Raw genomic sequence first — 16,432 nt, forward strand, 5'->3', positions numbered from 1 at the left:
GGCTTCTTACAAGGTAAGATATAATACCATTAACAGAAATAGGGCACAAAGGAGAAAAGTTAAGTTTGAGGAAGGAGAAGTTAGTAAGCCTTTTAAACATACTGATCTTGAAATGAGAGATAACCACATATAAAAGGACCACCGCAGTTCCTGCTGGTCCATTATCAGGACCCAATCTGGGGACCAGGTTCATAGAGCCTATCCACAAGGCAGAGTAGTTGGGTCATGAGGCATGCTGCTCTTCAGCTGTCAACGAAAGTATTTTAAGTTTGCAGCTGTGAGGTAGGCTGGTCTTGTGGGCACAAATATATGGTATTAAAAAAGAAAGAGCAGGAGATGAGATATAGCTCCAAATTTACCCTGGAAAAGGCAATAGGCATTAGGTAAGGGACTTTGCCCTGAGAGAAGCTCAGAGAGCTTTCTCGCCCACACTCCCAAATTGAGATTCTGTATAGGGAGCCCCACAGCAAGAAGGAAGCCCTGAAAAATCAAGAAAATGCTGCATTCTCGTCAGGCAGAGGGAAGTCCTGCGGTGTGGTTTTCCTCTGCTATCTTTCCATGAAGCACAAATGGGATAAGACCCTAGACAGCTGAATCTGAGTGAGGAATTTGCAGAGATCGGAAGATTGGAAGGCTCTGAATTAATGGCTGCAAAGTACACCATCCAGAAGGGCCCAAAGAGGTCTGTGGGGCCATCATAAAATGGATGTGACTGAATCTGCCTGAGGGTACCAAGAAGTACACCAGTTGCTAACTTCAGCTGTAAATGCGAGCAGAATAAGCACCAACCATCTGAGCAAGGGACAATGATGCAGATAAGCAAGAGACACCTCACCCAAAACGCCTAGTTTTCTGTTTGGACCAATCCCCCCCTTATCATCTACCACCACCACATATAACAGATATCATCCTAGGAGCTGGGAGGAACAGTAGAAGATAAAAAGAGACTGGGCATTTGATCCTAGACAGATCGAACATTACCCAAGTGAAGTATTTAAATTACAGTTGCTCTAAGGTTTAAACACAATTGAATATTTAGTATAGTTTTTTTGGGGGAGGGGATCTCAGGAAGAGAGGTCCCCACCACCTAGAGGGTAAAGTTGAGTACGGAGACTAGATTAACTACTGATAAAATTAATAAATTATATTTCTCTGCAAATGCAAGTTATTATATGAGTTAAATTTATGACCCCGCCATGGTAAATAATAAGGGTAATGGTGATAGTGTTGGTAATATTGGCAGATAGGTTTTTTTAATTGCCCACATTAGTAGGTAACATTCACCTGTCATGGCATTCTCATCACCAGGCACCATTTGACCTAATAAAAAAGGCAGGAAAAACATAGTTCATTGAATGGGCAGTGAGTAGTTAATACCCCTGGTACTAGAGTAGATTGTTGATTGATATAAATAGATAGAAATGACCATGAAAATTTGGAAGAAAGATCATGGAAAATCTTAAACACCCAACTAAGGAACTATTTCCTTAGGTACAAAAAGTAAATTCGAAACAATGGATCATGGAACACTACATCAAAAACTAATGATGTAATGTATGGTGATTAACATAACATAATAACTTAAAAAAAGTAAATTCATGTTTTGAAGGACAAGAATGGCATTGGGGAAATCTATGCTTTAAGAAAATTAACCTGAGGGGCGCCTGGGTGGCTCAGTCATTAAGCGTCTGCCTTCGGCTCAGGTCATGATCCCAGGGTCCTGGGATCAAGCCCCACATCCGGCTCTCTGCTCGGCGGGAAGCCTGCTTCTTCCTCTCTGGCTCCCCTGCTTGTGTTCCCTCTCTCGCTGTCTCTCTCTGTCAAAAAATAAATAAAAATCTTTAAAAAAAAAAAAAAAAAGAAAAAGAAAATTAACCTGACAGTTGTGCATGGGATAGTTTGGGGATGAGGTATCAGCAAATACAGGTATGACAGATGGGGCAAACTTGGAAGTTTGGCGTCCTAAGACATATTTTAACTATGATCATTCTGTAGTTCCCCACTCCAAAAACATCTGGAGCATTTTATGAGATGAACTAAAGTTAAAACAAACACTGGACGCAGTCTTAACATGGAAAAACATGTCATTTACACCGCTGGAAGCATGAGTGTAGGAACGGGAAGGAAGACTCTGTGTTACAGATGGATGGATGGAAAGAGATGCCAGGAAGATCGTCTACCTTCATCCTCCTACCTCACTGCCAGCTCACTCAGTTTACCTAGAGCACAGCAGGGCAGGCCCCCAAATTCTGAAATACACATTCTAGAAATAGCACTAGCCACAGACCACACGAGAGATGGTAAAGACAGGGCAGAGTGATGGCCCATGAAGGCAAGGGCGCAGGTAGATGTGAGTGATACTCTGAAGGAACAACAGTCTCAGCAGGCAGTATGAAGATCCAAGGAACAATCCAGCTCTGCCATTAATTAGCTACATGACCATAGGAAATTATTTGTTCTCTGAACAAAATGAGGCATAGTAAATGTCTACCAAGGTAACCTCTCACAGCCAATGACTCCAAGATCTCAAAGTTCCTCCTTTCTGCTCTGAAATTCACAAATGCGTATGTACCTAAAGTCATGTCTTGCAAAATCCCCTGCAGTAGTAGCCTTTTTGTGGTAAACCTACGGGTTGCAGATGGGTTTCTTGTTCAGATTCAGTTCCACTCTGGTTCTCTTCAAGGAGAATGGGAAGAAACAGAGATGCAAATTTTCTCAGATAAAGTAAAGGCTAGGATTTTCTAGTATGTCACAGAATTGTTCTGTTGAGGTTGTTTCCATTTTAGTACAACTTAAAGGAAAAACCAAAAGACTCTTTGCACAAGTATTTTAAGGATAACACCTCTGATGATATTAATTTTCTATATTATTTTCTCTATTAAAATTTTGTGGTAAACTACATAAGCCACGTTTTCTCATAGTCTAGTTATTCCCCAAAATACCAGAGCTCCCCACTACCTAGAGGGTACTCCGTACTCAAAAATAAAACTTGCCAATTGACTACTCCTCTTCAAATGATTTTTAATTAATGAAAATATTCCTGGCTTTAACTAAGGAAGCATATAAAAAATACACCATAGCATAAATAGATCGATAATCTCATTATTAATACTGCAACATAAAATTCCTATTTTAAAACTGACCTTAGTTCCAAACTCCTATGCCACCTCCTACCCAAAACCCACGTTATCTCATTTTATTTATCCATATCATGTGTTAGTTTGATATGTCACCCCTACAAAAGAATTTAAAAGTCATAATTACTCCAGATTGTACCTTTCAGATTTCTTTCAAACTTGTAGTCTTGTGCCTTATCTCACACCTCTTTTACATTATTCCTCCAGTTATTTTGCTTCTTGATAATGTGATATTTATCTTTCATTCACAAAAACACCACTCAGAATACTACATAATATGTAGATGTGTCTTTGAAATATGCAGTAGTTTTTTTTCTGCTAGTAATATTGCAAGGGTGTCCCAGGTCTCTAAACTGCCCAATTAACATCACTTAGGTGATCACAAATGAGTTTGCTAGAAGGGCACCATTATAAAATAGAAGCATAAAATATTCCTATGAGTATTTTCAAAATTACAAAGCTAGAATTACCTATATGTGTTAACATATTAACAGGTGTTTGGATTTCTTGACCTTAGCTTTTAGAGATAGATTATTTTTTTATTATATATGACTATAATATTTCCTCTCTATTTCACAATCCTAGTATTTTCAATAGGTAAAATAAAATCATATTTATAGCATATACATGTAAAGAACTGATCTATAAAATACACCTGAGAATGTGAATCTTGTAAAAAGATCTAGTTGTTGAATGAAATCCAATAAAATACAAATACATCTACCACCCTTGAGTTAATGGAAGCTCATATACATGCTTGAGCATTGAATATTTACTATCATATGAATTGAAGAAAAGCAGCGGTGCTTTCAAGTTGAGCACAAAAGTAATGTTTTGAAAGTGGGTGAAATCCCATCTTGTCATTTAAGCCCTTAGACTTGGCCCATATATTCTATCCGCTATCCTTGTTCTCAACCTGTGTTACCTGATTCCCAGTACGGTTATTTCCACCTTTTGTTCACAAGTATTTCCCCTTAACAATACGCCATTCAGAAAAAGGTATGTCTTTGAATTGTCAACTAGTACTTTGTTCTGACAAAAGATATCACTCTAGTGTTTCAAGACTATATGTTAAAAATCTTGAAATTAATACCTTTTGTTGACTATTAGAAATGAGTTTATTTGACAAGTGGTACTTTAGAAAGTAAAGTCAGTAACACTGAAAAACAAAATCCTACATTCTAAAATGTGTAAATATTTAGCATAGGTTAATATGATATCACTTTAAGGAATCTAAAAGGATTATTCTCAGGTCTGATTTCAACATGCGTTTGTTATGACATATTCATCATATAGTAAGGCCTCTGTTCCCCAGACAAGAAGAGGCAAAAGACTGGAGCAAATCTAAGTAACTGAAGGAAAAAACTAAATGGTCATAATTTCCTTGTGTTGGTGTAGATCAAATATACAAAACAAAATCTCAATTGCCTAGAATCTGAAAGAAATGTAACTAAACAAGGAAAAGAATTAGAAGAATTGCACTGCACTTTCTTCAAGCACCTGGATAGCCTATTTCTGATGCAATACTATAATAATAATGAAAAACATATATACCTATAAAAAATCAAAATTTAAGAACAATTTTGGAATATACTATTGAATATAATTTTAGATATAATACATTAGATTAATATATAATTTGCTAAAATATTTTAAAGCACATACCACACATTGTAAAAAATTATAATTTATTACATTTTACTTGAAATTTAAAAGTGACAATATTCTTACTATTGCTTAAAACAATTGTGAAATAGATTGTTTTGATTCATTAATTTTTTTTTAAAGATTTTATTTATTTATTTGAGCCAGAGAGAATGAGAGAGAGAGAGAGAGAGCACATGAGAGGGGGGAGGGTCAGAGGGAGAAGCAGGCTCCCTGCCGAGCAGGAAGCCCGATGCGGGACTCGATCCAGGAACTCCAGGATCATGACCTGAGCCGAAGGCAGTCGCTTAACCAACTGAGCCACCCAGGCGCCCTGATTCATTAATTTTAACATGTATTTTCATTTCTTGATAGATTTAAATTGGTAAGCGGTCTATAATTAAAATTTTTAGCTACTGGTTGATCAAAAGTGTTAAAGTCATAAACATGTCTACTATTTTTTTTTAATTCTCTTACTTTTTTGTTTTTACAAAAATAAACCTCATCATGAAAAGAGATTATCATATTATATGAACAATGAACTAGTATAGTGGAATATTCCATGTAATATTATTTAAAATATTTTCTAGATCTTTCCAGAGATATTTAGACATATGCAAACACATATATGAATCATACCTGTATTTTTTCAGAAATGGTAGCAAACTGGACACACTGTTCTATAATTCCCTTTGTTACTTAACAGTACTTCTCAGAGATTTTTTTGTATCAACAGATAAAGGGCTTCTTCATTCCTTTCTTACAGCTGTATCCAATTCCATCATTTGGGTGCACCACAAGTCACATCACATCAGTTCACATCAGTCCACTACTGCTAAGTACTTATTTTCATCATCTTTTCCTATTAACAAACAGCACTACAGTAAATACTCTGAAATCAATGTCTCCTCCTACATAGGTAATTATATCTATAGAATAAGCTAGCAGTGGAATTTCTGGTACAAGGGATATTGTGCATTTGTAAATTTGATAAATATTTGCCAAATTTCCCTCCATCCAGGCTGTCCCAATTACACTCCCGTTCACCATGTATAAGAATAATGATTTATGCACACTCTTCCAATGCAGAGTGCTATTAAAGTGTTTTTATCTTTGCCAGCCTGACAGATGAAAATGGTACCTCACTGGGCTTCATTTTCTGTTTCCCTTACTCTAAGTGAGAATGAGGGTCTTTCAATATGTTGAAGGATGCATTTTTAAAGAAACAATCTGAGAGTACAATTTGGTAAATTGGTTACGAACAATCTGATACTATCAATTTATCGAATCTAATACCATTCCAAGAGTTGTTTCTGCCAAAAGCCAACTCCACTTGTGCACAACATCCCATCTTCTCTCAAGGGCTCAATGAGGCTGCTCTTTCAATGCTCCCCTCTCCTGCTCCATAGTGAGTCACTACCATTTACATATAGGCAGCCTACATTCCCTCTTGAAAACAAAACAAAATCAAAATCTTCCCTGACCCTTTATCTCCTTCTAGATTTCATCTCACTTTTCTGCTGTCTTTTACAGCAAAACTCCTCAAAAAAAGCACCTAGGGGCACCTGGGTGGCTCAGTTTGTTAAGTGTTTGCATTCGGCTCAGGTCATGATCTCAGGGTCCTGGTATCGAGTCCCCCATCAGGCTCCACAGGAAGCTCAGCAGGGAGTCTGCTTCTCCCTCTCCCTCTCCCTGCTGCTCCCCCTGCTTGTGCTCTCTCTGTCAAATACATAAATTAATTTAAAAAGAAAAAAAAGATCTACACTCACTATCTTCCTTTCTCAAAATTCCCTTCTGAACTTTATAGTCCATCTTCCTTCCTCAACACTCCAAACAAATAACTCTTTGTCAAAGTCACCAGTGACCTCTAGGTTGCTAAAGCAAATGGATATTTCCCAAGTCATCTCATCTGACCTAGCAGCACTATCTGAAATTCTTGATCACACTCTCCTCCTTAAAACACTTTTCACTGGGCTCCCGAGACACCACATTTTTGGGTTTTCCTCCTACCTCACTGGCAACACCTTCTGTCTCTTTGCTGATTTCTCATCTCCCCAACCTGCAAATGCTAGATGTTAGAGCATGCCAGGGCTCAAACCTCAGATCTTTTTTCTGTCTATGCTCATGCCCTAACGATTTCATCCAGTTTCTTTCTTTATATACCAACTGTATTACCAATGCCACTAAAATTATATTTCCAGCCTAAATATGTGCCTCGAACTACAGACTTAAATAGTCTACTGTCTACTTGACTTCTTGCCATAGGTGGCTATTAGGAATCTCTAAATGCTCCAAACAACTCCTGATTTTCACCTCCCCCCAAATCTGTTCTGATCATATTCTTCCCTATTTCCGTAAATTGCAAATTCATTTTTCCAGTTGTTCAAGCCAAAAATCTTGAAGTCTTCCTAGACTCCTTTCTTTCTCTCACACCCCATATTCAATACATCAGAAAATCCTGTTGGTTTTAATATTCAGAATGCAAGCACTTCTTATCACCTCTACCTCGATCATGCTGGTCCTAGCCAGCATTATTTCTCACCTGGATTACTGCTGTATCCTCCTAACTGGCTTTCATCTCTGTCCCATAAAATCAAATCTCAAATACTAGCCAGAGTGCTCTTTCTAAAATATGAGTCAGATTAAGTCAATTTTCTATTAAAATTCCTCCAATACTGGGGCACCTGGGTGGCTCAGTTGTTTAGGCCTCTGCCTTGGGCTCAGGTCATGATCACAGAATCCTGAGATCAAGCCCCACAGGGAGTCTGCTTCTCCCTCTCCCTATTCCCCTCCTCCCCGCTTGTGCTCTTTCTCTCTCTCTCTCAAATAAGTTAAATCTTTAAAAAAAATCCTTCAATATCTTACCATCTCACTCAAAGTAAAATCCAAAGTTACATAAAGGCACAAGATGCTACATGGGCTGGCATACCGGCATTTCTGAAATTTTTTCCCACATGGCTCTTTGCCCAGTCAATACTGGACTGAGTCTCTTTGCTGTTCCTAGAACACACCAAGCATGCTCCTACTTCATGCTCAGGTACCTGATGTTCTCTTTCCCTGGAACACTCTCCTTCCAGATAGCCATAAGCCTTGTTCTCGCCTTTCCTTCAGATATCTACTCAACTCTCACCTTCCTAGAGAAGGCTTCTCTAATCAATTGTGTAAAATAATAACCTCCATCTCCTGATATTCCAAAAAGAAAAAAGGATATTCACTAGTGGCACAACCAAATGGATTTCCAAAACCTCTATGATTGTTTCTCCCCAGTCCAAATTCATTAAGATGTTCTCCTCATCAAGATGCTTAACTTGGGTATGGTTCAGTTTCTCCATCTATAAAATGGGGACAATAATACCTAACTCAGAGAAGCATTATAAGAGTTATGTAACTCATGTAAAAATATTTAATACAATTCTTGACACAAAATTTAATTAATAAATATTAGCTATTACTATTTTCATTATCATTATTAGTTTTATTTCTAATACCACCAATAACTGAAATCAGGTACTCCTTACACCATGAACATTATCATAGTATTATCATAACTGATCTCCTCTCCAATATTTCTCCATTCAAATAAAACAAAATTAACCTCCATAAAATATTCCCTTTTCTCAAAAACCTCCAGTTACTCTTTAATTGCCTAGAGAATAATATCCAAGTTCCTTAGCCTGGCGTTCAGCACCCTGCACGACAGGCCTTACCAGGACTTATCTCTATAACTGAATTCCCCACTGTTCTGAATCAAGTCCATGCTCACACCTTGCTCTCAGAGTATCTCACACACACACTCCCACCTGAGCCTTTTGCAAGTATCATTCCCTCTATCTGGAATGCTGTTTCTCCTTTGAGTACCTAAAACTCTAGTTATGTTCTGATATTCCCCCATGCTTTTATGGAATTTTTTCACTTTGAAATATTGTACCATGTATTGCCTATTCCAAATCTATCTAATAGTAATATAATGTGAACCACATGGGTAATTTTAAATTTACCAGTAACAACATTACAAAACTTTAAAAGAAACAGATGAAATTAAATAAAATAATACATTCAATATATGTAAAATATTATCATTTCAATGTAAAATCAATGTAAAAGAATTATTAGTGAGACATTCTACATTCTTTTTTAATTATTCCAAAATCCAGTGCATATTTTACATATATAACACATCTCAATTCAGACACTAAATTTTCATAGGCCATAATTGCTCTATATTTAGACTTTATAGACTATACAGTTAAAAAGTAAATTGACAGCCTTTTTCAGGCAGCCAGGAAGATGGCAGACTCTCAGACTGACTGTGCTACCGAAAGTAGCCAACCATCTTTCAAAATAAATAGAGGGTCCTGCTTGGAGAAACTGGTAAGGAGAAGCTCCCATGATACTACAAAAACATTAGGCTGGGCTTCAAGATGCCCAAGGAGGCCACCGAGGGCACCTATATATACAAGAAATGTCCCTTTACTAGTAATGTCTCCATCAAAGGGTGGATTTTGTCTGGTGTGGTGACCAAGATGAAGATGCAGAGGACCACTGTTATTCTCTTAGACTCCCTCTACTACCTCCAAAAGTACAACCGCTTTGAGAAACACAAGAACATGTCCATGCACCTGTCCCCATGCTTCAGGGATGTCTAGATGGGCAACACTCTCACAGTGGGCAAGTGCCAGCCCCTGAGCAAGACTGTGCACTTCAACATGCTCACGAAGTCATGAAGGCCACTGGCACCAAGAAACAATTCCAGAAATTCTGAGACTAGACATCTGCCCACACCCTTGAAGAAAATAATGTTATTTTTCCAGTAAAAAAAAAAAAAAGTAAATGACATACCCAAATTGTTTCAAACATTCATAAAAGTTTTTAACTTAATGACATATCAATTTTTAAATTTAAATTTAAAAAATTAAAACTAAATAAAATTTAAAATTCAGTTACTCATGTGCACTTACCACATATCAATTACTCAGTAGCCACCTCAGGCTAGTCACTATGTATTGGACATCAAAGACTTATACCTTTCATTAGACTATTAACTAAGTACAGTATCTTGTATCACTATCTTGTGTATGATTCACCACAATGAAAATTATCTCATTGTTCACCAAACAATTTTCTGCCCCCTATAGAGTACTTACCATTAGTGATAGCTAATTCAAAGGAATGTTTTAGGGGCGCCTGGGTGGCTCAGTCGTTAAGCGTCTGCTTTCAGCTCAGGTCATAGTCCCAGGGTCCCCGGGATTGAGCACCGCATTGTGCTCCCTGCTCAGTGGGAAGCCTGCTTCTCCCTCTCCCACTCCCCCTGCTTGTGTTTCTTCTCTCGCTGTGTCTCTCTCTGTCAAATAAATAAATAAAATCTTTAAAAAAAAAAAAAAAGGAATGTTTTAGATGTGAAGTCTTATATGGTCCATTATTTTCTTCTTTGAGTCACTGAAATTCCAAATATATATGTATATATACATTTGTGCGAATGTGTGTGTGAAAGAGAGAGTTTATTTTCCCCCATAACAGTCCTTGGACTCTTGGTACATCTCCATTGGTCTGGATAACCAAAAATTAATTAGAAAAATTCAAAATAATCTGGTATTCCATTTGATCTTGCCGCAGACATCAATCAAGCAAAAGCTGACTTGAGCAGATGGGTTTACTACTAATGCTTTCTGACCACCAATAGGTCTTGTCTCATTTCCTAAAGATACAAGCTCTCGTCTCTAGACCAACAAGGATGGGAGTTCCAGAGACATAAGAATTCTATAGAAACTATTTCTATTCCATATCCCACAAAATTTAGTTTAGGAACAGCTGACTTTAGATATAACTTTATAGAGGGTAAGTAACCTTAGAGTTTTGAAAATTACTGAGGACCAATATTCAAAGACATATCACCTAAATTAATACTTAAGGCCAAAAAATAATCCTGTCACAGATTTTATTATCCTAGACACTAAAAGAAAAAGACATATTTATGAAAATTTTCCCAATCTGGGCATAGCATTTTAGCTTCCAGGAGGTTTTCAAGCATGCATGTGCAGCCTCAAGAAGATCCAAGACAGAGTGGAATATCAGAGCACACTATCAGGAAGAAAAAAAAAAAAGAAAGAAAGACATTTCAGATATTTAAGATCCATGAAACCCTCACAAATTCAGATGTGAGTTGCATTATGAACAATAAACACCTACAGCAAAGACACACCACTTGCCCTTGTGATTAAATTAAATCCCCTCTACTTAAGCATCAGAGACCACCCTACTTGTTCTCCAGAAGCTCAAGTCCTTCTGTCAGGCCAAAACATCCCTTCTCATAATACCTGGTCCTCAACTCAGGAAAGTGCTGGAAAAGTCCAGTGATCACATTCATAGAATAACTAACCATATCTATTCTCCTTTTCAATTTTCCCCCAATTACTTCCGTCCAAAAGACTTTGAAAGTCAATTTCTAACCAATGGAAAAAAATTTAGTACGAGTCTTTGTCTCTAATTCATCACATTCCTCTATCCTAGTCTATGCCATCTTCCTTAAACATCCTTATAAACTTGCAAAAAGTGTCCCCCTATTTTTCTGATCAGAAAACCTGTATTTCAAAATAAATATTTCATATTCTTAAGTGCATATTTACTTCATATAGACACATAGATTTCATTCTCATCTGAAATATATTGTTCACCTCTTGAAACTCAGAAACCACATCTACTTTTTCCCTGCTTTCCAGTCTGCAGCTGGGTGTGGATTTATATCAAACTTGCAAGGGCATCACATCACACTGGAATCCTGCTTTCAAAAGGGCAAGCCTAAGAAGATTTTGGTAGACAAGATTTTATTTTCAGAGTAGGAATAAAGGAATAGAATAATCCCCACAGATCCCTCTCTGGACCTCCCCAGCCGGCTGTCGTGGCTCCTCACCTGGCCCTTCTTGGGAAACACAGGAAAAAGAAAAATGAGAGATCAGGACAGAGCCTGGACACTGCCTTAGGCTAGGATTTGCTAGTAAGTAAACAGCTTCTGACCTGAACTTGCTAGCATTCTCTCTCTCTGAGACAGCAAAAGAGACAGGAGGTGCACAATGGGACTCCTAATTTTCAGGAGGCCTTCAAGTCGGATCACCTTACACCCGTACATTTTATCACTTGAGCACACCGCTTTTCCCAAAAGGATGCCATCTGAAGCTGGATATTCAGAATCAGAAACAAGTCATTGGAATCAAAGCCCACCAGCCACAAAGAACATCCACTTAGGAAAACTATATCCACTCAATTGTCAAATTTGGCCACATGGATCACTATCACTTTGTTTTCTGGTAATGGTTTTACCTGGGGCTAAAGGTATTTTACTCCTATCTTTATACTGTTTTTTGAAAAGGTCCAAAGGTATATCTTATCTATGAAATGTAAGAGAAAAGAGAAGAAGAATTTCCTTCCAATCAAACTACAATTCTGTATTTAAAGCTACCACATAATATTAAAATAGTAATTATAATACTTTACACTTACATGGTGTTGGTTCTTAGAACAGGCACTATTCTAAGAGCTTCAGGTATATTAATTCATTTAATCATAATTTATCAACTGTAAGAAACTTTTTCCAATGGCCACATTCGAGTCCCACAGAAGCAAAAAAAAAAAAAAATTGAACATCATAATTGTGTCTTCCTGTAGGCCTTTTGCCTTTTCCCGAAAGGGAACTGTCAGGAGGACTAGTAGAATGTGTAAGATGACATAACACTTCCTTGTCCCAACAGTCCTTATTCACTCCTCATATGGAGACACATCTTTATACTAAAAGAGCCCGCATGCCTCTTAACCCTTCAGGTAACCTGACTTGGCCAGCTGCCCTTCCCTGCAGCCAGCAGATGCCAAACAGAGGAAGTGTATTTGCTCCGCGCGTCGGCTACTCCCGGGCAGATTCCAGAGCTGTTACTGGCTGCGGGGGCAGGCTTATCTAGGGACGTGTCACATGTTTGTGCTGTTATGTGATCCACCCTGGCTGCCTTGTGCTCCTAAAAGCTTTTTCCATTCAGTGACTTTTACACATTTCTAACAATTGTGAATGAGGTGCCCTGTGACTCCCAATCACAAGGACAGGCTTTTGTGGGTAGGGGAAGGCGATCTCTCACCACCTGAACGCAGCCCAGCTGTGAAGGCAGAGCTTCTTCCCTCAGCACCCTGCACTCGGGCTTCCCACCGCCAGCCCCCACCCCAACAACGCAACAGCTGATCCCCGCCACCACCTCTGGAGCCCATAACCTCTTCACGGAAACTTCCCTTAGCAAACGATTCTTTAACTGCTACATCCGGCGCACACCTCTTGGGCCTCCTTACCCAACTTTGCTGGGGCTGTGATACTGTAGGCCCCCCTGCCCCTGGAACTTTCTTCTCTGGGCAGGACCACGCTGCCCTACCCCTCCCACCACTGTGGCTACAGTTCCTCAGCTCCCTTCCTCGCTCACTTCCCTCCGGGGTCCCCTTACCCGCTGCCATCACCCAGGTGTCCTAGTCAGCTCGGGCTGCTAGCTAACAAAGTACCATAGACTGCATGGCTTATAAACAACAGAAATCTATTTCTTACAGTTCTAGAAGCTAGAAGTCCGAAGAGATCAGCCAGCATGGTGGGGCTCTAGTGAGGACCCTCTTCCCGATTGCAGATGGCCAACCTGTTGTTGTATCCTCACATGGCAGAAAGAGGACATGAGAGCTCTCTGGGGTCTCTTTTATATCCCAAACATGAAGCCTCCGCCCTCGTGAGCCAATCATCTCCCAAAGGCCTCACCTCTTAATACCATCATATTAGTTGTTAGGCTAGCAGCATATGAATGTGGGGGGGGGGGGACACAATCAGTCCGTAACACCAGGTCTCTGTCCAAGCTTCTCTCCTTCCTTCTCTACCGGTTTGCCCTAGAGAATCATATTTGTACTTGCAGCATCAACCTATATGATGTCAACTCTAACCCTCATTTTCCAACTCCCACTTCTCTCCTGAGCTCCAGATATACTGTTGGAACTGCCCAGGAACATCCCGACCCACTCCCTCCCACCCAGCAACTCTTTCCTCCTGAGCCCCTTATCTCATTAGTGGCATCACCCTCCTCAAGCTGCTGTACCATTGTGAAGCATGGCTATAAATTCTTTGACGTACCTGAGATTTCTGAGTTTGGGTCATAAAAAAACTGGCAGTTCTGCCTTGGTTTCTGGAAGCACGTGTTCTTGGAGCCTGGGGCCATGATGCAGAAAGTTCGATGATGCTCAAACAGCCATGCTTGAGAGGTCACATGTAGGGTGCTCTGGCCACTCATGTGAGTGAAGAGGCCGTCTTTGCAGTGGGTCCTTCAGCCCAGCCCTTCCAGCCCCCAGCCATTCTAGGAACCCCCTGCCATTTACATCATCCCACAAAACATCCCAGACATTGTGAAGCAATGGGGGGGTTGTCCTCACTGTGTTCTTGCTGAATTCCAAATCCACAAAAAACATGAATATTAAAAAAAAAAGAAAGATTGCTTTTTGCCACTAAATTTTGGGGTGGTTTGTAATGCAACAATAAATAACTATTAGCTTCCCAAGCTTCAAACATGGGAGTCATTACCTTCTTCTCTCCCATGTTTTTATTAACAAATAATTTCATTATGGACCTACTATGTGCCAGGCACCATAGCAAGCATTGACAATACTAATAAATTATGGTCCAGTAGAGAGGCAGTGCAAAGAAAATAAAACACAACAAAATAAAGCAGCATTTCCCAACCTTGTTCCCGAGAAATAAGACAGATATTTTTCAAAAGAGTTGTTTCATGTTCAGTAAAAACAAGTTCCTTTCCTGAATTACCTCTCAGGACCATTAGTATTCAAATGTATATAATAAATATATAAAAGAAACCTAAAGTACAGAGTTTCTGAAAAAAATTTGACCATAAGACAGATTTGGGGTTTTTATTTGTTTATTTGTTTGTTTTGTTTTGAAGAGAAACTCAAGGAAATACAGTCCTGCAAAACCCTATGGAAAGAATTCATTCAATAATTAGATGTAGAACATGAACTGGGAGTCTAGGAGAAGGGTGGCAGCCTTTCTCAGTCATCTGGGGACAACTCAAGGAGGAAGTAGCATCTGAAGTGAGACACAAAGAGGAAGAGGAAGGTGCCAGATGGGCACTGTGGGGAGGCAGACAACTAACCTCTGTAGAGGTACTGAGCAGACCTGGCTATTTAGGGAAGTCTAAGGAAATGCTATAGACCTCTAAGATTTTTGCCTCTTTCTGAGAAGCAGATGCTCGAATTTCAAATTCAGGTCAGAAGCTATTTACTTACTAGCAAATCCTAGCCTAAGGCTGTGTCCAGGCTCTGTCCTGATCTCTCATTTTTCTTTTTCCTGTATTTCCCAAGAGGGGCCAGGTGAGGAGCCACGGCAGCTGCCTGGAGTTCTCTCATCCCTTTATTTCTGTATTTACAGTAAATGTTTTCTTACCTTAAAATCTGCTTATGTCTGCACTTCGAAAATAAGAAATCAACTTGACCTAATGTCCCCACAAATTTTATACTGTTGCACATGAGATGCTGTAGTTTAGAGAATCCTGACCATATCCAAGCTGTGATTCCTTCATTTACTAGCCTTGTATTTTTAAGAATAGTGCTTCTAAGTCTGAGATTATTTAAAATAGTTGTGTCCTGATTCCACATGAGGAATGTTTATTGAAGTGTTGGTATTTTATAGAATAAATGCTGAAAATTTTTACAGAAATTCACAAGGCTATTTTAAGATGATGGGACAAATTACAACAAAATAAAGGTGACCACTGAAGGCTGTAGATACTTTAAGAGTATATACATATATATATATATATATATATGGTCTGTCTCTTTCTCTCTGTATCTCTCTGTCTCTCTCTGTCTCTCTCTGTCCCCATCTCTCCCTCCCTCCCCTCCCCCATATATATATGCTGCCAGACATATAAGGCAAACTTTAAAGTCATTTTTATAAAGAATTACCTCTCTCTCTCTGAACAAGAACAGCTTGGGAAGAGCTCTGGAATCCACTTAAGAAACTTCAGCAACACAGTGGAACAAAAAACCTGAGAATCATCACACAAAAAGGGAAGGAAGAGCAGCTTCATTTTGCCGGCATCATCCCATCCTTCGGGCCAGCCCTGCTTAGTGCCAAGAGGAAACTCTCCAGCTAGAAAGAGTTCCCCTGGCTGGGAAAGGGAGAGCAGGGTAGGTGACCAGCCTCCCAGCCTTTCGGGGCACCACACAAAGGAGCCGCTTTGGTTTTACCCCACCCAGAGGCCAGCAAAGCTGAGAGGAATTGAGACATCTAGGATCAAGGAAGAAGAGCAGGGGCTACCAGTATTAGCCACTCAGCAGGGACAACTGTGGTTCCCAGTGTCCTACTCTGCAGGGGATCCCAGTAGATTCTGCCATTGAATAAACCAATAGCCAGCTGGGCTGCTATGGACGCCCCGCAGATTTCACCAAAGTTCACCCCATGGCATTCACATTCACAGACACCAGCCCCCTGAGTCCCTTCGCACTCACTGCCTCCTCCCCATGCTGGAGCCTGGAACGCACACCAGCACCAGCCCACAGGCCTCTGCAGCTGCATGAGTACAAGAAGCCTGCCTGGAGCCTTGAGGCTGACCTCCCGCTGCCGTGTGTGTACGTGG

The 16,432-nt window shown here is 39.6% G+C and overlaps 1 long non-coding RNA gene and 1 pseudogene across 1 annotated transcript in view; one reads left to right on the forward strand and one right to left on the reverse strand.

The window, feature by feature from the left end:
* Window positions 1-16,432, reverse strand: part of LOC129045363 (uncharacterized) — a 400,949-nt gene that overhangs the window by 270,792 nt on the left and 113,725 nt on the right. The gene's annotated exons all lie outside the window — the stretch shown is intronic.
* LOC123853243 (small ribosomal subunit protein uS17-like) lies at window positions 9,069-9,543 on the forward strand (annotated as a pseudogene).

This window comes from Mirounga angustirostris, unplaced genomic scaffold (assembly GCF_029215605.1).
Source record: "Mirounga angustirostris isolate CCGP_5_RB_7025 unplaced genomic scaffold, mMirAng1.0.hap1 SCAF_7, whole genome shotgun sequence".
Taxonomy (NCBI): Eukaryota; Metazoa; Chordata; class Mammalia; order Carnivora; family Phocidae; genus Mirounga; species Mirounga angustirostris.